Genomic DNA, 26428 nt, shown 5'->3' on the forward strand with positions numbered 1-26428 from the left:
CATTGCACTAGTATAATATTGCCACAAAAATATCACAATGCAGTGTCTTCCCTGTGTGGGTAATAAATATATAGATTATGACACGATCAAAAGTGTCTTACGACTTGCACGAAAATTTGTATTTCCCGATCGACGGCGAGCACAATGCAAACATTTGCACGAGTTTCGTATATGTCGTATGACAACACTTGCTCGTGATACTTTTTTAGTTAGTTTTAGTTTTTTAGTTCCCATTTAATTCATGTACATTTGTGCACTAAAACACGATAAGCACGTGTGACGGTCCTGTTCGTGGACATGAGGTTCAGTTGTTTAATGACGTCACAGATGACGAAATACAGAAACAATGGTTGCGAGGCAAAAGTGATATGTGCAGATATGATATATATGAAGCTGGTTATATTCCACCATATGGACAATAGAAATATAAAACCAAATAAACAACAAAAAACAAACAAGCAAAAAAACCAATAAAAATACATAAAAAAAAATATAACAAAACATCCTGCGTTCAATATTTGGATATGCGTAGTCTCAAAGTCCATAAACAGTATTATTATAAACTGTATTTTGTTTTCCTTCAAACCATTATCCGTCATGCGATAGTAGATAATAGGGATAAGTCTAGATGTAGTTCCATTACAACGGGGATTACTCTCTGTTCATGTTACAAGACTTCAGAGGCGTAGCGACAGCCTGACGCTTATCTACAACATCGTTCTTAGTTGATAGGCAGATCCTCCAATTCTAGTGGACAACATGCTCCATTCATTGAACACAACCTGTCGCGTTTAATTTTGTCATGTAGAACCGGTAATTACAGGTCGGGGTGAACGGTAACAGCTTGTCTGGAGCTGTTGTCAAGAATTGAGATCTGTTTGAGTATTGTAGCCTGTGGGTGAGAAGAAATTATCCTGAATGGGTGAGAGAGTATTGTTTTACGCCGCTTTTAGCAATAGTACAGCAATATCATGGCGGGGAACGCCAGAAATGGGCTTCACACAACGTACCTTTTAAGTATCGGACACGTGTCTCACCGTGATGAGCGGACCCTTTTCACCATTGGAATATCCTACCGCTCCCTCCAACCCAGAGATTGTCACTCTGAGGTGAACTCACGTCTCACGGAACACACACACACACACACACACACAGAGAGAGAGAGAGAGAGAGAGAGAGAGACAGAGGGGCACACACACACACACACACACACACACACACACACACACACACACACACACACACACACACACACCAGCCCCAACACCTCCCCCACCCACCCACACACAGCAAGGTCGTCTGAAGTTCACATCGTTAACGGATGTTCTATGCTACAAAAGATGAATACGTCGAAACATTTCCGATGTGTATTTCTTTTGTGTTCGGTGAGTGACAGCAAATCTTACACGGCCATATCTCGGCCAAATGGAGGTGGTAGCATTTTCTACATCTATTGAAAACAAACATGGTAACAGATCAGAATCTGCCACAACTGAAATAAAAACTAATATTAATTAGAAAAAAATATATAAAAAAAACACACTCGCGTAGACGCACACCTCATTATCTACAATTAACGCATGTTATTTCAACACGTGTTCTCGATTACCAATACAGACCAAATTCTGTTAAGTGGTTAAAAATCTGATGTCCAGACTGTTCACGTGTACGATATTGAATTATTGGGAGAACGTTGTGTAATTTCAATATGTGGCCGTTTTGGTAGTGCTGTTTTGCTGCCACTTTTAGCCCTAATTACCATTGTCTGGCGAGAGGAATTACCCATAAGGCTTTTCAGACACATGTTGATTATCTGTCGATTATCAATACGCATTGTGCATGAAGATATTAACATCACCATTTTCTAAAGATGGGTGTTAATTGAGGCGATGGGGCGGTCACGTGGGGTATTGACTGAGCTCAAGGATGCGCTTACTGTTAGGATACAGATGTTGTAATTTCCCTCACCAACATCGATATCGCGTACACAGCGACGTCGTCATCATTCGTGCGACACCTTCAACTGTAAACAGAGTGAGTGAGTTGGTTTTGCGTCACTTGTTCTATTCCGGCGGCTGTAAGGGGAAGGTCTGGGAACAATCGAGTCTGGACCAGACAATCCAGTGATCAACATCACGAGCATCGATTTAGGCAGCTGGAATATGTTGACACCAAAGCAGCTATTCTTAAGATTTGTTTAAAGAGAGTGACGTTGGTTTTAAGCAGCTTTTAGCAAAATTCTTGTAATATCTGGCGGGAGATATCATTGGGTCTTTGGCGCGACGGGCGAAAGCTTTAACTTAAACTGCCCCTACAACTCAAGATATATTCAATGTCTAGACATATTTAAATAAAACTATATTATTCATTCCACAAATTTACAATTTATCAATACACATTCCGTATCGATCAGACCGCACAATACGCACGTGCAGTTCGGGTAAATACTCTTGTGTTACTAATGCAATGTTTGAGCGCAGAATATTTAAATTGGATTATATTTCATTTTTCTAATGACAGATTTTTACTTCAGTTTTATAGTGAAATGAGATTATGTTTTGTGTTACTATTTGATACTGCGTTAAAATTCGAAGAACGCATGACTACCCAATCGTTACAAATATAGTAAGTCTCTGGAGTCCTAATATTACGAAAACCCAGATAGTACTTCGCTTCGTAAGTCATCAAGCGTAATGGGGTCGTGTTGTGGGCGTTCTGATGGCGATCGCGTGCCTTCTTGTGTTTACCCTCTGTCTGAATGTAGTTTTGTTTGCTGTTTTTACGCCGAATAGTCCAGCTATATGGCGCCGGTCTGTAAATAATCGAGTCTGGACCACACATCCCAGTGATCAACAGCATGAGCATCGATCTACACAGTTGGGATACGATGACATGTGTCGATCAAGTCAGCAAGCTTGACCTTCCGATCCCCTTTCTCGCAAATCCTATATATAGTTACGGTCAAAACTCGTTATAGCATTATGTATGATATGCAAACAGATTGGGCACGAAGCCTGACCGCCCGATTGAATTCAGTGACCTAAGACTCCAGGTAAAGGTTCACGACCTCAAAATAGCTCTGGGGCAGTCTTAAGCCGAGCAGACCGATTGTCTTTTTGGCATTGCTTAGTTGAACGGGGCCCTGTAACTTACGTTAGTTGTAATGAATGCTTGCCTTGTTTGCAGTATGGCAAATTGGTGGGTAATTGAGGATGAGACAGACGGACAGATTTCATGATATCTCTTATTGGTTTGTCCTGATCATTGAGTGGCTGGGGCCATGTTCAGATTGAAGGCTGACCGATCCTACTTCATGATACCAGTCATTGGTTTGTAATGTCAAGGCCATTGGGATAACGTTTTTGACATAATGACTGGATTGAGATAGACAGGCGCGTGTTCATAATATCAGTCATTGATTCGTCTTGTCGCGACCATTGGGTGGCTGGATCAATGATTCAGGTTTTAGTGAGTCAATTTAGTTTTATGCCGCACTCAACAATATTCCAGCTGTATGGCGGTCATGTATAATGGTTCCATAATGGCGACTGAAGTACACAACGGACACACCTAACGGACACACCTTTCCTCATGATATTAATCATTCGTTTATCAGACAGGCTAGCACTGGCCCATCGGGCTTGAGTCTTATGATCTCAGTTCCTTGTCATCATATCCCTAATCTAACAAACGGCATAAAATACTTCTCACTTTCATCTTCAACGGGGAAAGGGTTGAATAACGGCCAGCAAACACTATCAATTCCTTAAACATATTTCCCTATAGGAAAAAACCCCACACAACAAATCAACTTTATTTGCCAACATAAGAGACGCTTTATCATTCGTGGCATTCGTAATCAATAACTATCAGTGACTAATTAACCACGGCAGCAATAGACACGTTTATACCGTGTCATTATCGGAGCCACTTTTTTATTTCTTTTCAAACACGAACGATAAAAGACTTATCCCTCCTAGTCGACCGAAAGGGTCTCGGTGGCGAGGAACGTGTGTTTGATAGCTAATGGGGGTATCGTAAGTTCTCTTGTGCGCGCCATTAAACACACAACGTAATAGCCACGTTTGTGCGTTCGGCTTCCAGTTATTGCGCCAAATAAGGAGTTCCTGATACTCGCGGTTCCGAAGACTGCTTGTGGAATTATTTTGGTAATAACTCGCGGATTGGGCAACTAAGTCTTTTGAACGGGCAGCAGGGTTTATTGGAAATGTGGCAAGAGAGACAGTGTTACTGAGAACTATTCATGAGTTTTCTTTAGAGAAAAGGTATAGTCGTGTCGGTGCGTGCTAAGTGTACACTGTTATATCGCAACCGAATAGCGTACATGTGTAATAAAATAATAACGGTTCATAAAGTCTACCTCCTTACGATTTCCTTGCTCAGATTGTGTAAATAAACCCTTTTAAGCTTTAGTATATATTTTATGCTTTCATAATAAATCATAGGTTTGTTGGAAATAAAATATGGATATAAAATGTAAAAAAAATATTTTGTGAGCAGTAAATGTTGGGAGATAAACAAATGAAAATATATCAAGTGTTTTATGTTGGTAATGATAATTCAAGAACAAATCAGATCATTTTCTTAAAGGAGGTTTAGAATCTGGTAGTTATGAAACAAAATCTCTATATACAGTTAAGCAAACCGATTTCAATGTAACAACGATCACGTCTCTTGAGAGAATGATGAGATAGGAGGCTTTGGATATGCTTGTTTTGTTCAATATGTGTCCTGATACTTGAAAGAACGAGTGTTTATTCTGCTGCTTAGCAACTTGGCCGTTGAGGCTACTCACGTCAAAATGCTGTTTCCAGCTGTCGGATACAGATCAGGTAGTCTAGTGGTCGACAGTATGAGCGTTCATATGCAAGTTGGGATACTTTGACTTACAATAACTGATTGAGCGAGCCTGGTCACCTATAGCCTTGAACCACAATATTTCCCCTCCCATCGAGTTCCTTCTGTAATGTAGACAAAAGTTTCAATTTTCCTCGAGTTCTGAATCACTGAGTTCAGTGAGTCTCACTTTCGATTTCAGTGGGTTATTTGTTCTTTTTGAAATTATATAATAATTGTTATTTTTAGTTTGAAAATAAAAACAAACTTCCGATGTGCTCAAAAGCACAACTGTATATTTGTAGATGCAACTTGACAACTGCAGTTTACATCGACACTGCCTCAACACCCTTCCATAAAAAAACTCCAGTCGCCAAGAGCTATAAGGCACGTGATGCTCGTGATGGACGTGCCGTGAAAACGCCACGGCACGCACACGATATCCACTCGCGGGTCGCTTATTGAACACTTGCTGCATGCTTACAGATGGTTGCACGTCACAGAAGGAACAAATAAACACACGTGAAACACGCGCTGCACGACTACTTACTCCAGCTTCGCGTACGGGCCAACTAGACACGCATGAAACATGTGCTGCACGCGTACACAAGCTCTTGAACGCCACGAAAGGGACAAATAGACACGCGTGAAACAACTCAGTTCATCACAAACAACTGATCTTCACTTCGATCGAAATTAAACACTTACGTTTGAAAGACGTGCTGCACGCTTACCAACGCCAGGCAAACACAAGCACATGTTGCTCGCGTGTTAAGTGTTTAGAGCATCAAAACTTGGTTGTCAAAACAACTATTCATTGGCACTCTTCCAACAGAGTGAGTGAGTACAGTTTTACGCCATATGAAACAATGTTCCAGCGGGTGGCACCAGGAATGGGCTTCATAAATTGTAACCTTATGAGGAATTCCGGAATCGAACCCAGGTCTAAAGCGTGTACCCACTAGACTAGTAGCTCAACAGAACAGTGAAATGTAGTGCTTGTAAATAAGGGCAGCGCATTGTGAAGAAATATCCCCCCTTTTTCACACATATCGTATTCCAGAACGGTATTTTGGCAATTCGTTTTAAAATTGCTTGGTTAATATAACAACACATTATGAATTTCCCTTGTTAGTTATAGAAAAGCAATGAAACTTGCACTCACCATCAAGTACCACCTTCTCAATGTCCTTGTCATTTGTATAATTGCAAATTTAGCACATGTATATTCATGACTTTTATTCTTAAATTTTTCATAAATCAAACACACAGTCAGAAATGGCATAAATGTCTCCTAATAATGTTGCCTATGGACAACTAACTGAAGATGATTTTCAATACGCAAAGCTCGGAATTTTGAGTTCAACATTCACCACGGTGTCAGTTTCAAATAATATGGCAAACATCTGACTTGGAAATGAGCAGGAAAATGAAGAAATAACATCAAAGAGTAGGTCTGGTGGTCGCTTCAAGGCAGAAATGCACCATCTGATGTGGTCAGTCGAACGCAGATCGATAAAGGTATTGTTAACTCATGGAAAGACAACCGAGGGGAGGGGAAATTATCGGATCCTGAGCAAAGAGAAAGGGGGGAGAGAGGAGGTGAAGACGATAAGAATGTGACCGACTGTGTCCATTGTGCTTCACGGTCCAAAGTAATTATTAACACCTACAAAACCCCAGTTATCATTTTCTATAACCCCATGGGTCGCTTTAGGGATGAATAGTAATCATCAGTAGGTATCTCGGAGCCAACGGCGTCCCTCGAGAATAGTCGTTACATTTCCTTCCGTGTGTGTACTTTCTGTTCTCATGAAACGTGCTTATATTGTTTATCCATGAATTTCTACTAAATAGTGATCCGAATCTATCAACAGCGAACAAGCTTATTGAAAGTGGAAATTTTAGAACGTCAAACAATGTTATGTAGCCCTTGTTCCACTAGTAAACAAGCTCAATGACAATACAATTTCCAAAGAGTGAAGCACGGCTTTTATAGCCCTCGTTGATTCCGGATATATCGATGATTATATCTATCAGCTTGAAAAAATAGTGGATAGATAGTTCGCTCGTCACGCTGAAGATCCGGGTTCAATTCCCCACATGGGTACAATGTGTGAAGCCTGTTTCTGGTCTCCCCCGCCGTGATATTGCTGGAATATTGCGCAGCCGGCGCAAAACCATACTCACTCAAATTTACTTTAGTAATTTAAAATCAGTGTGTTTCTTACTTGCACAACACGAATTATATCGTTTTAATTGTATCATTTCAGCTTTAATTTGAAGCCCTTTATCTACATACACGGTCAAATAAACCTCACAACGGGAACAGATCAATTGGGAATGATAGTAACACAAAAAAACTTGCATGATGCAGCCGAGTATTGAACAACTCATCCTATTAAGAGGTTTCTCATGATATTAGAAAATGCTACTTTGTACGTAATTGCGAAATTGTATAAAAGCTTGTTGAGCCAATTATGATGTTTGTATACTTTTCTCTAATGTTTATAGATTATGTTATTTGCATTGTTAAGTTTGTGTCTGGAAATTAATACGTCCATAATACTTGCTCTGCGTATTTACGTGTGTGTATACTGGGTTAATCATTGTCGTTAAAGTGCATGGTAAACGTTTTAAAATGATAACACCTTAGTGCGCTGCTGAGGAATCAATAATGTCTACTTTAAGTGCAGGTGCCGTTACACACGTCAGTACTCTCTGTTAATGCGTTCTACATGTCCATACATCTTCAACCTCGATATAGGTCGATGGGGTAGCCTGGTGGTCAAAGCGTTCGCTCGTCAGGCCTTAAGACCGGGTTCCATTGTGTACATTGTGTGAAGTGAATTTCTGGTGTCCCCCGCCGTGGTATTGCTGGGTTATTGCTATAAACGGTGTGGAACTAAATTCACCCACGCACTTACTTAGTTTCAAATGTTTTTTGTGTAATATACTACAAACTAAAAGTATGGGAACACCGTAAAATGTTACGGTCATTATATATACACTGATACGTGGTGAGGTCTTATATACTCTAACATTTATGTAATTTCTGTAATTTTATGTAATTAATTAATGTAAATTAAATGGGTCCTTTCAACTGATTCAATATTCGTTGAGTTTAGTGAAATGAAGCATTGTCAGAAACAGCGAAAAACAAGGGTGTTGAAACACACCAGCACCATGTTTGATCCAAACTCACAAACAGAACAGCTTAGTGCACACACCGACATCTACATCATGTTTCTTTATTTGATATGTTGTTGAAACATATAAACACATGAAACATCAATAAGCACACACTTGAAACACGTTTACATTTCAAAGGCGGCATATGAGGCTGAAAGTTTGCAGTTTACGATTTCCCGGGAGGTATCGGGTCGCAGTCAGACACGGCTTTGGTGTGTTGATCGTACATGTTAAACGTTTTCGGATTTCAAGGATTGCAACTATACCATTCCAAGGTAGACACGCGTTCAAACATGTATAACGCGTCCACAAATAGACTTTAGTGCATGAAATTGTACATTAGTTTAGAAGAAGGTAGTGTCTGTACAACCAAGTAAATTCTTTAGATAACGGTGACGTTGAGCGCGATGGTGACGACGTAGCACGACCCCTACGTCGGGTTTCCTGGCTCTTCCAATCTCTTTCAGACCCGTGAAGGTCCCGGTGTAGAATAGGCCTTCAGCAACCCATGCTTGCCATAAAAGGCGACTCAGCTTGTCGTAAGAGGCGACTAACGGGATCGGGTGGTCAGGCTGGCTGACTTGGTTGACGCATGTCATCGGTTCCCAATTGCGCAGATCGATGCTCATGTTGTTGATCACTGGATGGTCTGGTCCAGACTCGATTATTTAGAGACCGCCGCCATATAGCTGTAATATTGCTGAGTGCGGCGTAAAACTAAACTCACTCACTGAGTCACTCCAATCTCTTTCAACCTGTTCCGTACAGTTTGGCCGGATGTCCTCTTAAGTCCAGGCACTCTGGCTGCTGTACTTTCACCTGCGGCGGTTCATATAATCCTGAAACGAATATTCAGACAACTGTAGTCGAATCAATCACAAGAAATTCATGTGAGTGATCAACTCCTACAGTAACTGTTTGTTTGTTGAACTCTTGCGCTCCGCGATCTCTAAACAAACGAGGCTGCACCAGACAATAGTGACTGACATCACGAGTATGACCGGGATATGATGACATAAATTAACCTAATTAGCATGCCCGACCACCCCATTCCATTCGTGTTGACCTCGGGCCAGCGCAGTGAACGCGTTTGTGACAAGCAGGCGGGGCAAGTAATCTGGACGAATACACTTGGTTGCTACGTGTAGATTGGCGATTAAGCACGTGCAATACATGATGACCGGTACTGTTTAACTCATGTAGTGTACAGGGGTTGAGTTCAGCAAGATACCACGATTGGCACGAGGAAATTGTGTTGTGTAAAGACAGTTCATCCAAGATGATTCTGATGAAGTGAGTGAGTAAATTTTATGCCTCATTTTACACTGTTCCAGCAGTACTGGGGCGGTTTTCACACATTGTGCCAACGTGGGGAATCGTACCTGAGTAACGGACGAAGGTTTAAATTACTAGGATTCCTTACTGCCCCTGGAAGCCATGGAACAGCGATCACTTCCTCTGGAGATCAGGACGGTGGGGTAGCCCAGTGGATAGCAAGTTCACTCGTTACACCGAAGACCCTGGTTCGATTCTCCACATAGGTACAATATGAGAGGCCTTCTTATTTTTGTATAAAATTGCTGAAAGCGGTGTGAAACCATACTCCCTCCGTCTGAAAGTCGAAAAATCTAATGTGCGCGACAATTTCAAACGTGTACGTTCATTTATATAGTGTTGCCCCGGTGGATCCATCGTCCTTGTGTCTCTCTTGGGACTTGAGTGACCACATTAAACAAAGCCCTTATTATACAGAGTTATGTCCGTTTCCTTATCAGAATTTGTCCGATCATTTACCTTGGTTAAGATACACTTGTGGGTTCTACTAAGTTGTAATAAGTAATAAGTTGTTAGCAGACCGTGAGCAGATCCAAACCATTCGCCCCTTCTCTTCACTGACGACGCTCCGCCCATCCCGCCTTGGACGACATTGGCTGACCTTCACCTCATGACCTTGAATTCCCTTTCTTCAGGTCACTGTCATTCGCTTCATTTCGAGAAACGTGCGGGCTTCTAACGCTTTTCGACGGCATGGCAGTGGCTCATTCGGTCACTTTTGCTGTGTGTAAAATATTGTGTGTTTTATGGGAGACCATGAAGGTGATGTCTTTGATTATTTGCCTGAATTAATCGTCCCTCATCAGCAAACGTAATGGGGTAGTCGACTCTTTGAAACTTTACGTCGAGGACTGGTTCGAGTTCCAATATGAGTGCAATGTGTGAAGTACGTCATCTTTTGACAGCGACTTTAATTCAGGAAGAAGTCCGAAAAACAAAATCCTACAGAAACACTGTTGTATCGACCATGAAGGGACACACTCAGATACTGCGAGTTACCAGAGGTTCGACATGACTAAGAAACGATGACTTAACCAAGAATACGCAAATGCTTCGAGACACCCGTGTCTTCTCCATATCAAAGTTCCACACAAGGGTATTTCAGTGAAATCTGTCCAGAACGTGAGTGAGTGAGTGAGTTTAGTTTTAAGTCGCACTCAGCAATATTCCAGCTATATGGCGACGGTATGTAAATAATCGAGTGTGGACCAGACAATCCCGTGATCAACAACATGAGCACCGATCTGCGCAATTGGGAACCGATGACATGTGTCAACCAAGTCAGCGAGTCTCACCACCCGATCCCGTTAGTCGACCTCTTACGGCACGCATAGTCGCCTTTTATGACAAGCATGGGTTGCTGAAGGCCTATTCTACCCCAGGACCTTCACGTGTCCTGTCCAGAACAAAATCGATCAGTAAAGCAAGTCTAATCTACAAATTCCCACAAACGTTATGTTCCAATCAATCCCAATCCCGAAGAAAATACCAGTTTAATGGTTAATGGTAATAAATCATTATTTGTGAACTCACGGAGAAACGTCATGGTGTACAATTAGCAATGCTCTGTTGTGACAGTATCAGAAATCAGTAAAAGTTCAGTGATAATATCATAGTAGAGACTCCTTTGTTGGCGCATCAAGGACCCATCCGATCGCAACGACTGTCGTTTAAGAGCAACGGGAGGGGTGGCCTAGTGTGTAAAGCATTCTCTCGTTATGCTGAAAATCTGGGTTCGATTCCCAAATTATACAATGTGCGAAGCCTATTTCTGATGTCACCCGCCGTTAAATTTGCAGAATATTGCTTAATGCAGCATTACTCACCCGCTCACTCACGCACTCGTAAGGACAGGTACGATCTCTTTACGAAGCGAGGTCGAGATCTTGTCTTGAGGAAGATACATACATCTTTAGCCTAGCCCGTAACACTCCGTCAGAAGTGCAGAAAGCTGGAGTACAAAGTTCATCTGACAAAGCGGCAACTGAGTCCGCGTCCTATTAACGAGACACGACATGAAGCATCGAAAACTCTTCTGATAATTTAAATATCAGCACAACATACAACATATCAAAGAATAAGGCTCTTGTCCTTCAGATGAACGTTTCATACACAGACATTGATGTTTGACGGGCGGAAATAACCGTATGTCTGATCAAATCGGATCAAATAATTTGAGGCAGATGACAGAATTCTTCAATTCAGATTTTGTGAGGCATTGTCGTTTGAATCAGTTCCTAATTGATAACATATGTAAATGTATTGGCTACACGACACAAGCTGCTGAGGTCATGGGTTCTGTTTCAACGATTTGTTTGTTCTTGAGTACTGTATTCAGCATTAGTCCAAATGTGTGAAGACTGTCTCCAGACTCCAGACCAGACGCTCAAGTGATTTTGGGACTGGGAAGCGATGTCATGTATTAATGGAATAATTTCACTTGACAAATCGGGCCTAGATTTTCGAACCTCTCTCAGCGCATGATAGTCGTGAGTGCCATACGTCAACATTCACTTACGACTATCATAGCGCTAAGAGAGCTTCGAAAATCTATGTCCGGGGTGTCTTAGCAGGCAGACATTTGCTCGTGATTTGCGTTTGTTTGTTGTCTAAAGCTACAGTCATCAATATACCAACCATATGCCGGTGGCAAATCATTGCGTCTAGAAAAGGCAATCCTGTGGTCAACAGCATGAGCATCGATCTGCGCAACTTACGACAAGCAGGGAGACTAATTCTAATCCGGGTCTTCGCGGGTCGATGGGCTGATGAAGACCAACAAATATTATCGAGATGGGACCAAACGTCTTACGACGTACAACCTTTCCATCGATCTATGTGTTTTAGATGCGACGTCCATCCACCATTTCACCGATCCTGAGCACCTGATCAAGTTTGTCGCCTTTTGCGAAATGCACGAGCTGCTGAAGACGGTCCTTGCCCATGTTCATCACAGGAACTGAACTGAATGGAAAATATGATACAATGCATTTGGTTGGCCTAACGTAACAATGCAGTGGAAACATGGGAGTGAGTGAGCGAGTGAGTTTTGTTTTACGCCGCACTCAGCAATATTCCAGCTATATGGATGCGGTCTGTAAATAATCGAGTCTGGACCAGACACTCCAGTGATCAAAAGCATGAGCATCGATCTGCACAACTGGAAACCGATGACATATGTCAACCAAATCAGCGAGCCTGACCACCCGATCCCGCTAGTCGCCTCTTACGACAAGCATAGTCGCCCCTTATGGCAAGCCCGGGTTGCTATTCCACTCCGGTCCTTTACGGGTCAATGGGCAAATGGAGCAGTACTGACTGAACTGTAATGAATGGCATGTAACCAAACATAAATTATTATTTCGTTGATTCGGTTAATGTCGTTCTCGATGGAACCATCTCCGAATATAACTATTTAAGGTGTAAGGAACTTTACCCTTATCTCAATTCCTTCACGTCATAAAATATGAATTATTATTAACAGAGAAATTAATACTGTCGAAGGTGTTTGAGAGCTGAGCGGTTTTAGGAAACTGGCCAGATAGCGTAAAGGCGTTAAATGTAGAAAAGAGCAAAGAAAGAAACTGCAAAGAGTACGAAATAATGCATCATTTGGAGAATCGAGATCCAACTGTGGGCACTAAGTTATGTAATGCAAATCTTGACTCAATCACGATTCCCAACTTGGAGACAATCTGTGAAGCTCAATACAGGTGTTACCTCGCTAAGAATGACGTAAAATAATACTCATTCATAAACTCACTCCAGAACTCACAAACTCACTCACGAACTCAGGAGTGACGACGAGGAGCAGCGGTGTATTTTCGGCGTAAGAACTTCAAACACTATTATGACTTCTCATGCGACATTTCCGGAGCCTCATTTAGCATTTGCGGTCCACTAAATATCGCCCAAAGGTTTATGAAAAGGCATTGACCTGTATATATCGATCTACACGCATTAGCGTTCGCAATAGCGCCCACTCCTAAAACACCTACGGACCTAAAGCACCTGCGGACTGTATGCATAACAAATACAGATTCAGACGAAGTCATTTCTCATCCCTCAGCTGGTTGATTGCCTCCAATCAAACACTCAAACTCGTTGTTATATTATTTGAATGTATTACATGAATCACTGATTTGAGATATCGAGGTTATAAGGGTTTATTCACGTGGCAATAAAATGTATGGCGTTCACTCGACCTATTTAGCGGGTGTTCGGGAAATGAAATTACTTGGTTATCTCCCTTAGGCGATTTCAGAATCAGCACAGCGTCCAGATTCAAACGGAACGTCACTGTTTCAGAATGTAGCGTTATTTCAGGGTGAGATTTCAGTGTATGGAGTTTCAGAAAGACGGACAATGTGTTATTTAATGATTAAATCGACGACTTTTGGCGGTTACATGGCTTATCCTGCCTTGAGATAATCCTATTTATAGTCAATGGTTATACAAAGAGCTATCGGCGACTTGTGCGGGGATTTGAACAGTATTTGGAAAACCGTCATTTATCAGTGAAACGAGCAGGGAAGACTCTCGGGGTTCACAAATTTACATTTTGTGGACAATGTATGAACTTTGACAAGTCAAAACAATGACTACAGAACAAACTCGTTTCCTGTTAACGGGGTTCAGTCATATTCCGCAGCTGAATGCGATAACCAGTCCAGAATTTTGCACTTATTCATTTAACTGGATACACAATTATCAATCAGTATGACTTGTATATTGCAACACGACGCTCCAACTAATCCTTGTACAGCGAACTCTGACAAGCGAAAGCTTGGAAATCGTGGAAATCTCAAGACGAGGCTCTGCCGCTAGAAAACGGAAGTACGGAATGGATATTATATGAGAAAAAGCGCACAACGCACTAAACAGGTGTAACCAGTGAGCCAGACGCACTGTGAATCATTTTACAACCTCACCAAACAGGGGCAATCTGTGGTTTCTTAGTTACGTTATGTTACCTAAACCTCGACATAACACACAGAAATACGGTGTTATTAAAGTTTAAAATTAAACTTCATTTGTAAATACCATTTTCTTATGAAACACGGACTAGTAATTCAATGTAACCAGTGTTGTTTTGGTGCCTTTTTTCACTTTCAGACTAGAAAATTCGGATGAAAAGTAGCTCATTGTCTGAATATGTTAATGGGACTCATGTCTCTGGTCCATTTCAGGTGATTGGAACTGGGATCGAGTGCATGGTATATGACTCTGTCTTTGATGTTTTTACGAACCTCAACTACAGTTATTTGGTGATAATTGATCTTGAGTAATTCAAGACAGATCGAGATGGTGAGGTAGCCTAGTGGTTAAAGCTTTCGCTGGTCTCACCTAAGACTTGAGTTCGATTCCCTGCACGGGTTAAAAGTAGCGAGAAAGCACACTCCACATCCAAAACAGATGGGATGACAAGGCGAGCTTACTTAACTGGCACATGTCATCGTTTCTCATTTGTTTTGTTCAGTGCTCATGGTTAATCTTCAACCCGGAATGTTGCTGAGTGATGAGTTTAACAAGCGATCAAACGTTTTGCCGAAAAATGCGTCAGTATAACTTGCACATTGTAAACCACATGTATGTGTAGTATATCTATAAGGTATTGTATCAAAAATATATGAACAATTCTTCGACGAGCCCGTGTCCAATCATCTGTGTGATCTCCTTTGAACCTAATCTAATAACAGAAGGATTATTTTCGTCTGCCAGACATCAATATCTGGACGAGAGTCGAACTTCTGCATAACAGAATCTATATTCTTTGATATATTGTATGCTGTCCTGGTATTTAATTGTCAGGGGAATCGTGGATACTTCATCGATATCTGGTTAATAGCACATTAAAAAAGTACCGCTTTTATCTCAGAGGCGTTTGGTGCACGGAAATAAGATTCGGCTGTTCTAGAAAAATGCCGGGGCGGATATGTATGGCAATGTACCGCGCCTTTGGTAACTCTTTGGCTCTTTCCAAGAATCTGGAGCAGTTCAGAGACGATCTTAACTGTCACATTATGACATATACTAGAACAACAACCGAAGCGATTTTGCCGAACTGAGGTACGAATCCCAGAAGAATAATTGATTTGATAGTATCACTGTGTTTTTATTGATTTCGAATAGTGTAACAGCGGGGTTTTGTCGGTAGGACAGCAACTGGCATTAATCTGTGAGTTCAGAACTAATGATTAATTACAGTTAACCTTTACGGTGTTTTTATCATTAATTGGAAACTTTGTTTCTGAAAGTAGGTGTTTTTTTGTATTTTTTTAAAATTGTTGCGATAAACAACAAACAGACGTATCCCAACGCCTTGAATAGTAGCTGTTTGTTTCCTTGTTACAATTTCGAACACTTATGTTACGATGATGTTTTGGAATATCTTTCATCGCCAAAACCAAGTTTGCACTTTAAACTTTGATAGACAGTAGGTAGTGTGTTTGCCAACTGATGATATTGGCCAGGCTCTGTACATGCACATTACCATGTGACCATGCCTCGAACCGGCCAATAGTCATTTCATACTATCTACCACATGCAGCCGACCCGAGAAGGTCCGGGGTAGAATAGGCCTCCAGCAGCCTATGCTTGCCATAAAGGGGGACCATGCATGTCGTAAGAAGCGACTAACGGGATCTGGAGGTCAGGCTCGCTAACTCGGTTGACACGTGTGCGCAAATCGATGCTCACGCTACAAATCACTAGATTGTCTGGCCCACACTCCATTATTTACGGGCCTGCCACCATATAGAGTGAATATTGCTCACTGCGGCGTAAAACTAAACCCACTCACTCACCCTTATGCAACCACAAATACCTCATCACAACAGGTCAAACAATGGTGAACGGCTTCTGTAAATTGGGTCGCTTCAAGTGTGCTGGAAAGTGTGATTACAAATTGATTCAATTAATTTTGTCACAACACCCCAGGGATCGCTATTATCCTTTAATAAATACAACACTACGGAGCGTACTTTAATGAATAGAGAACATTTTCTGAAAAAGTGCATAATTGTAGTTTGAAAATTCAACGAGAGATTGGAGTCATTTTCACGGATAATTGGTAACTGCAGGCGACGGTGCGCTGTCACAGTGGTGTTTGTATTGAAGAAGTCGCGTCAGAGGTTCCATTCAGATGAGAACATTGGTGCCCGGTCGCAGAGTGTTGATCGTACAGCTCGGTGTCAAGGGGTGACTTTCTCCATCTCAGGATTCAGTCAGGAACAATTGCTGTCAATCAAGCGAAAGCTTTAATCGTGCTTTCAGTTAAAATATTTCGTAAAATTGTGTTTCTGTCTCCTTTTATTTTTCGTTAAGCGGTTCTCACAACATAATTTGTAATAAAGATGTAAAATGGAATTTACCATCCAAACCTGTGATCCACAGGAGATTCTTCCTGTGTGAGAACAAACGATCTCCAAGGAGATATCATTTTGACAGTAGACTTTGTACAGTGTCATGACAATACTATGACCGGAGATGGCATTTCAATCTGATGAATTTTGTGAGTCATCTGACCCCCCAAAAAATCGATGACACAATATTGTGTTTTCAGCTGAAAACCTATTTTCCTGTTCCCATCCCTGTATGACGTCATGCACTTGATGTGTCACCTTGTGTTGAAGGATACTGCTTTTTGTTACCCTGTCGCCGGGTCACTACTGGTCTGCAGCAACTCGTGTTGGTCACACGTAGCGACTAACGGGATGGTGTAGCCTAAGCTCACTGACATATCATCGTATCAAAATTGCATAGATCGATGCTTGTGATGCTGATCACTGGATTGTCTGGTCCTGACTCGATTATTTACAGACCACCGCCATATAGCTGGAATAGTGTTGCTTGCTGTGTAAATCAAAACCTAAACCCAAAACCAAACCATGGCTGACAATAGCTTGAAATATTCTGTGTTACATGTATTTAATACACGCAGGATCTAACCAAAACAGTTTACAAGCAGGTGGATTTGGTGAGAAAAAGTGGATTTATGTGTTCGGGTTGTCAGGGATTGAAGTTGTCTTTCCATGTCAAAATGTGAAATCATATTTGTTGATTCTAGGCTCAGTAGTGCATACATGCACAAAGACTGCCTGTTGGGGACTTTCTTTTAAATTAGAGTAAAAGTATGAAAATTTCGAAAGTTCTTTGTTTAGTTTGTTATTTAAGGTCGCACTTAACAACGCATGTTTATGGTATTCAGGTTGAGCAGACCTTGATCACGTCAGAAGAAAATGCAGTAAATTGAAGAAAAAATCCGAATTCAATGATCACAGATTGGGTATTAAGTTCCCACATGTTTCTCAAGCAATTTATGGCGAACATGTTCAGTAAGACCTCATGGTTCAGCAGAAAGGGAAATGAAATCTGCAATTTGCAGAACAATGGGCCATTATTTGCAGAACAATAATTTCCAGCGCTCGTGCCCCTGCTGAGCTTTGTCAGCTATACGCCAAATGTGTTGACAGTTTCGATAGATTCAAGTGAAAACACGCCATTAAATCTCAATAATTCACAGTCACGGATCTGTAATTCCTGATACTTTCATACAATTGCATTTCTGAATACAATGGGATGATGTTTGGTTCAAACAATATTGTACTCGACGTTGTCAGCAACGCATTCACTGATTTTCCGCTCAGTAAGAACTTCATGAGTTACGGGCGCCTTATCATAGACAATCTTAAATACTGAAATTGAATGGTACGTCACGCTTGGGCGATAGAAACCATTTGAATTACTTAAGCGTAACCAAATCAAATTGATGCTGAAAGACCCATTTCCAGTAGTCCAATTTAGTTAGTGTTTAGAGCCAAAACCTTGGTTAAATTACAAATTTTATTGAATTTGTCGGTGAAAGCATGGATTGTTGAGGATCTGGCAAAGAAAACAAAAACTGTAGTTTGAATTGGTTTCAGCCAAACTTGTTTTTAATGCTATCGAAACGTAATTAGACACCTAAAAAATCCATACTATAAACAGGTGTACAATACACTCGGATCAAATATACTGAAAAGCAAAATAATCGCAACTGGTTTTGCCAGTTTTTAAATAGAAGACCAAAATGAGATTTCACTTTTTCAAGAACTTGCGTTTATTTTGCTGATCAGTACACATCACCGATTAACCAATTCTTGGTAGTTTCATGTCATCCTCAATCAAACTGAATGTAGCGTCCTTTTGACGGACTCTTTATTAGTGACTGCTGCCGTCAGGCCATTAGATTTTGGATTCACAAACTGTGCCCCCAGCTTTCGAACACTGATTTGGACGTGGAACCCAAAGCGCCCCATCATCGCTACCAGCTTAGGGCAAAGACAGAATCAGAGGTTAAGCTGTAGTCTTGGCCAAGAGGAGAGGACGCTCAAATAATTGTCTCAAACAAATTCACCGATAAACGCCGTAAATTATTCTGATGGATGGACTCGAACCATACAGTTGTCAAGGCAGTCTAACACCTAGTCTACCCCGTTACTTCGAGATCGCAAAATCAACGTTTTTAAAGAAAGTTTGACATATTCAATTTAAATATAATCTTCAATCGTGTTACATCAACAAAGTTATTCAAAAACATCTCAGTTGTTCATCTGTGAGTCAATTCAATCATATGTGTAATGGCATTCTTCCAAAGATTTCGGGCAGCGAGTCTGAATCCTATTATGAAGCACCAATTCCATCATTTAGCTACCGTAGATCGCCCGACCATTCCGTTTCTATTTGATTACATATTTGTGACGACCTGTCTGTTCACGTATTATTAGCCGCAACGGGAACGGCAGGCGTTACGACGTCTTGTCCGGCCAGACGGGGATTCGGGACACTCTAGAGGTAATTAGGCCGTGGAAGTAAATGACGCCGATGAGGTAAATGACGTCGATGTCAGTGTAGACGGCAGTAAGTATAGAAGCGAGTTCGGAACATGTTTTGATAGTTCAGTAAGTCAAATTCTGGAATGGAGATGTTTCCGAGCATGGAATTATATTTTTGATATGCCACAAGCCATGCTTATTAATGATGGTTTTGTCTGCAAATGTTCGGATGTGATCAGTGATATGTCACACAGCGTAAACGCATTCCTTGTCAACGGGCCGATGTCTAATTAAGAGATTAGTGCCCGCGCTTCACGACGAAGTTCCTGGGTCGATTCCAAACCTGTGTGAAGCCTATTTCTGGTGTCACCCGTCGAGATATTGCTGGGATATTGATGAAAGCGGCGTAAAAATATAGTTTACTCAATCACGTTCTCATTCACTCACCGAATGAACATTTTCAGTTGCACACGCTTTGATATGACAATCCCATAATGTAGATGAGGTGTCGGGGTCGAGCCCACCTGTGACCGAATTTAAAAAGTCGTGGAGTCAGCTTTGTGTGCAGACTCTTTCAGTGTTGTCACAACCCGTAGTGTGCAGTACACAACCCTGTACACCTAAAAGAACCCACGAATCCGTTGGTATATGACCAGATGGTGGTCATGTGCATACGTGCAAGCACCTAGTTGCGGGTACAGCAACGTGCAGTAGGCTTGGACAAAGTACTTTGACCTTGTGTCCCAGTCCACCCAGTTGTGAATGGTACCTCAAAAGGATGAGACAGGTACAAATAACTCAGTGCGCCTACAGGCAGCATTGTTGTATACTCCCCAGGGAGTTGAGACTAATAGTATGATGGGCCGTTGATATTGACATCCAATGATCGATAAATATTTCCTATTATACTAGACATGGTCCGAAGTGGTTACAGGTGGTTACAGGTGGTTACAGGTGGTGAGGTAAACCTGCGTTTAAAGAGTTCACGTCAAACATCCGGGTTCGTTTTCCAATACATACAATGCATGAAGCTAATTTCAGGTGTTTCCCCCTGTCGTGAAAATTCTGGAATATTGCTAAAAGCGGTGAGAAACCTCACGCACGCACGCACGCGTGCGCTCACTCACTCACTCACTCACTCACTCACTCACTCATATGACCCATATCATCACAAAGAATACTTTACATCGCCACTGTAATTCATACATGGGTATTTTGACATGGACAGGGAAATTCAGCCCGTTATCCTCAGTCTGCGAGTGTTCTATGTGATCGTATCGCTTTTGTAGTCAATATTCCGACGGTCAGCATTCAGCCTTGACGCAAAGCCTGCTGCCGGAGATGTTGCTATATATATCCAGTGCGGCTTCTACGTCGAGTGTCGTAGCTGTCGAACACGTCCTCCTTTGTCCTCCACTTCTGGTTTTCTGTCTGTCTACCTGCCTGTCTGTCTGTCTCTCTCTCTCTCTCTCTCTCTCTCTGCTGTAGTGCGCCCTCTTGTTGTTCATCCTCTCTCGCTCGTTCTTCCCATGCTTTCTTCTGTCACTCAGTCTCTCTCGTCGCAGCTGCCTGCTTTTTACTACGTCCCTCTCTCTATCTCTACCTCCCTTTTTCTCTCCGTCCCTCACTGCAAACCACTCTCTACATCACTCCCTGTCTTCGTCTCGCTATCCTCCCATCTCTCTCTCTCTGTGCACTCTCTCTCCCTTCCACTTCTCTCTCTCCCTTCCCCTTCTCTCTCTTTGCCTTCCCCTTCTCTCTATATTCCCCTTCTCTCTCTCCCTTCCCTCTCTCTACCTTCCCCTTCTCTCTCTACCTTCCCCTTCTCTCTCTCTCTCCCTTCTCTCTCTTATTCCCAGCTCCCTTTCTCTGTACCACCCCCCTTACCTCCTCTCTCATAAGTCTTTAAAAAATATCTCAAGGACCTGAACACAATTTAATCGATTTAATCTACAAACTTAAACTCGTAATGTCAGAAATCAAACACGATTTAATTAATTTCATCATATCGTATTTTTTCAAATGTCTGTGAATAAACATAACTTCGGCCCCCACTTGCCTTTCAAACGCAACACTATGTCTTTCCACCTCCAATTCATCGTGTTTGAAAGCTGCAGTAACGAGACGCCAGGTCACTGTTTACTTCCGTATGTATCATTACATGATTTCCCAATAGTAAAACTAGACCCTAAAACCTCACAATGGCTTCTGATAATTAATTGGTCTTCGTTTGTCATCGTTTATTTACAAACGCAACGGACCATGTTTGTCCAACATGATTACAAGTGTTGGGAAAGTTTTAAAATATGAGCTCAACTTAAAATCGGTGTTATGCAGATAGTGTTTTGTTTCTGAATATTTGCCAAGAGAGCTGAGTGCCTTGCACATGTCCACCGTGTTTAGAACCTGATTCAGGGCTGCTGTCTTCACCATTTAGGCCCTGAACGAGAATTAAAATTATTCTTATGATAAATGAGTCCCGTGTTTATTCTGGGTGGGATTTGTGTGATCCTTTTCGCTTTGAATCACTGAATTGATTCAATCCCTTAATTAGAGAAACGGTAATTCACAAGCATAGAGATGAGAGAACGGCGTGTGTGGCGCTCGTCCTGGCTTGTACATAATTGGGGGTTTCAGACAGTGTCGTGATTACTTAACAATGATATCCATCAACCAGACCTCCTCAGCCGGGTAGAGACAGCATCTAAGTTAAACGTGTAAAGTTTACCAATTTGTAGAACTGCATAAAATGCCGCTACGCTATTTAAGCGAGCGTATTTGAGATGTAATGCTGCTGTTTGAACAGACGTTGTTTAACTCCACTCTCAGCAATATTCTGGCTTTGTGGTGGCGGTATGTAGACAAATGAGTCTGGACCAGACAATTCAAAGATCAACAGCATGAACACCAATGTAATAATTTTGGATATGGTGACATGTCAAACAATTGCAAGTGAGCGATCTTTACCACACGATCCCGTTAGTCGCCTCATACGACAAGCGTTACTGAAGATCTCTTCTAAACGAGAGCACACTCAAGAGAAGACACGAGAGGTTAACATCAAATATTACGTGAACGAAGATCGGACCTCTGCTCCCCAGGCACACCCCCATTCAACCTGACCAAACAGTAGTCTCTTCACATTTTAGGTTTTATCTTTTCTAAATTTTAATAACATCTAAATCTGAAACATCAGTCTCTCGCCTCTGTTTAGCACGTTGAAGTTTTTATGGCAAAGTTTTGAAGACCCAGCTTCTGTGTCAGAGTGCTGGTCTACCAGTCTTGCAAATTTGCATCCTCAAGGCGTGTAGAAACCAACGATCGAGGGTTCGAATCCTGGTTCGGTATTATTCCAGGTTTGACAGCATCACTCACGCGTTTGGTCGTCACGCTGAGGATCTGGCTTTCATACCCCTCATGGGTACGGTGGTGTAATCTTTAGGTTAATGCCTTCATGCGTCACGCTGAAAACTCCGGTACGATTCCACACATGGGTACAATGTGTGGCGCTCGTTTCTGGTGTGCCCTACCGACATATTGCTGAATGTTGTTGAAAGTGCCGGAAAACTATACTCACTGACTAGGCACCCGGTTTCCATTCCCCAAATAATAATAATAATAATAAACATAATAATACCCCGAATATTCCACTAACACGGACAGAGGGGTAGTTGAGTGGTTAACGCGATGGATAGTCACCTGGAGACTCCGTTTAGAATCTATTCACGGGTGAAGTGTGAGCCCATTTGTAGAGTCCCCATCCGTGATTCTGCTGGAATATTAACGAATAATACTCACCACCTGTTCATGTACGGGGGCTATGGGGTAGCCTAGTGGTTAAAGTGTTCGCTCGTCTCGCCAAAGACCCGAGTTCAATTCCCCACATGTACACCATCGTAAGTCCATTTCTGGTGTCCAGGGTGATATCACTGGAATATTGCTAACAGCGAATACAATCCTGAGCGTTTCAGGTAACTGCAACGTTCGCAGATACATGTGGTAGAAAATTACGTCTAAAAAGGTATTACATTTTGTGTGTGTGTGTGTTTTTTTATTACTTTATCATCTGAAATATTGCATTCGCAGTTGAATCGGCGTATCAACCAGACTGTGCGAAATGTTGGTTTTGTCTTGTGCCAGATCGTCACTGTTGCGTTTTTTCGAATATTCAGGAAATATGAGCAATGATACGAGTTCGGGCAACTGTGATTCCGAATATTTGTATTTCCTATTACACTGTCCGCTCCTAGTTCTATGCAGATATTTCATGATGCTTATATTTCTGGTTTCACATACCTTGAATATGTCCTGTCGTTCAAAAACACAGAATATCAAACTATTTGTATTTTCGAGACGTAAGTATGTATAGATCAAATGATATCTTAAAGTGTGGATCTTTTCCGAGGGTAGTGATTGTAAACGTAATCGATTTATTTTTCTGCTCGCTAAAGAAGCTCCGGAAACCATGTGGAATGCTACCTGTGAATATCTTCAATAACACATTCTTGTCGTGATGATGATGATAATGATGATGATGATGATGATAACGACGACGATGATGGCGATGATGATGGTGATGATGATGATGATAACGACGACGATGATGGACATGACGGGCAATATTCTAAGTAACATCCTTGCATCAGCCATTTCAATTGTCTACTTCGCGAAAGATGAATTAGTGATGACCTTTCAGAACACAGCAACACTACCAAGATCGTCAACATGTTTACGTGTGTTTAATGTTGCGGGTTCTGTAATAAAACCAGATAGCAGAAGCAACAAAACTCAGGAGTCTTTGTTGATGATGGAGTTCGGTGGCAGATTAAGAAACGAACATGAAGAACATCCAGAGCGATGCTTTTATTACCAATAAGATTGTTGACATATTTTCTTAAATTCATATTCAATGACGCGAATTGTCACCTTTAAAATCTGATTGTAGTTTGAGAACTAACCGTTTTCATAGATATATTACAATATAAATATTGATCGTTACGAAGATTAATAACACACTAACTTGAGTTATCGGTTTTACTGCGTAAATATTATGTTATCGTTATGATATTTCAGGTTATTAAAAGTTTAAAACTTATAAAGTTGAAATATATTCCGCTAAGCATTATATTTTAATGAGGCTTGTTTTTGTTTTCATATTTTCATTGTGTTTTGTTTTTCATTTGATGTATGTACCTGAGATCTTTTGCTTGATAGAGTTAAAATCATACGTGAGGTAATATTTAGCTGAACAGCAAAAGAAACGCAAGTTTCGAAAAAAGTATCATGACTATTTGTTCAATTTATGAACTTGGCAAAAAGCAAGCGTTGCTATTCTTTTGCTATTCTCTATATGTTATACGGATACAAGTGTCATAAGTCGAAAATCAAGCGTTGCGTTTCTTTTGCTATTATATATATTTATACGGATACAAATGTCATAATTCTTTGACGGGGTGGGGGACAAAACTGATACCCTTTGAACCAGTTTAGCATTAATACGGTGATCCCCGTATCTGTTCTGGTGCAACGTACAGGGATGAGAAGGACAAGAAACACTTCGCAAAAGTTTGAAGTGCAATTGGTACTTCATTGCCGGCGTCAAAGATATTAATCAGTTCTAAAAAACAATCTAATGATATATATCGCGACGAAGAAGATGCCAGGATTAATAGTTGAGAAAAGTTTGAAATCGTGTTAAAAGAATGACACTAAGACATAATATCGGAAAGTGAAGTTTGAGAGAGGACTCGAAATAAGGTATGCGGTATGCGTCATGGTAAAACACGCTACCAGATGCTGCATGTCGTTGCCGTTCCTGGAGTGGACATCACGGGCACGCACGCCCGCCCGCACGCAGAGATAAGACTGTCGTCAACGACTTCCTCAAATATAGTGATAGGAAGTCTGGGTGCAATGTTGGTAGGAGCTTTGGTTGGACTGAGTGAATTACGATTTATGCCGCTTTTAACAATATTCCAGCAATATGACCACGGGGGGCACCAGAAATGGGCTTCACACATTGTACCCATGTGAGGAATTGAAACCGGTTCTTCGGCGTGACGAGCAAACGCCTGACTCACTAGGCTACCCCACCGCCTAAATGTATGTTGGATGGAAGTTCTCGGGGATGTTAGTACATAATTCAGGTAGTTGGGGTCAGATATAGATCCGTGAAGATCTGTGTTACAATTGATCTTCAAATGCGTGTCGTAAGAAGCGTCTAACGGTAATATGTGCTCGGACTCTCTGACTTGTTGACACACGTCATCATATCGTATCCAAATACCGTAGTATGTGCTCATCATATTGATCACTGGATTGTCTGGTTGTTAGACTGTAGTGTTTACAGACGGCTGCCAAAAAGCAGGAATATTTCTGAGTGCGACAAAAGCTTTAGAAATATAATTTATTATTTTTGTGATGGTATAAAAGCAAGGTACTCACAAGCCATTTCCACTGCATGTACATGTTTTACAAGGAATTTGTTCGAATTATGGGATGACACCACCAACTCCATGGCTCTGGATTGGTGTCCATTTAAGGTATTAACACTGATATCGTATCAAGGAATGTGCTTAGTGGAACACCATGACAAAATTAATTTCATGAAATCCAATAAAATGTTACGGAACTCATGAAATCCCAGGGGGTCTCAGCAATTTCACGACCTTTTCAAGGATTACGTGAAATCCTTGGTTTCTCACATTCCCTGTAACACAAACATGCATTACGGAACTTAAAGCAAGGAAAGTCAACTTCATTTCCTAATAACCTGAACCCACAAATCTACTTTACCTCACCAAAGGAAAGGAACTTTTGGGGTTACATTTTGTGAATGTTAAGTAAGATTAGGTTGTTTTAGGCAGTTGGTTTACGCCGCAATCAGCAATTTTTTGCAGAGGTCTTAACATAATTGAGCTAGGACAAGACAATCCAGTGATCAACATCACAAGCATCGATCTGCTTAATTTGGATGCGATAACGTGTCAAACAAGTCAACAAACAAGACTAAACGAACGATCCTGTTTGAGGCTTCTTACTACTAGAACGTGCTGCTGAAGACCAATTGTAACCCGGATTTTAGTGTGAGGCAGGGTAACAAAAAGCATCATCATTTAACACACTGTCTCACATCTAGGAATCAAATGTGTAAACCTAGGCAATATGTTCGTTTATGCTTCAGTGAATACAACATATGACCCGCAAAAATAAACACTCTATAAACAACT

This window comes from Haliotis asinina, chromosome 13 (assembly GCF_037392515.1).
Source record: "Haliotis asinina isolate JCU_RB_2024 chromosome 13, JCU_Hal_asi_v2, whole genome shotgun sequence".
Taxonomy (NCBI): domain Eukaryota; kingdom Metazoa; phylum Mollusca; class Gastropoda; order Lepetellida; family Haliotidae; genus Haliotis; species Haliotis asinina.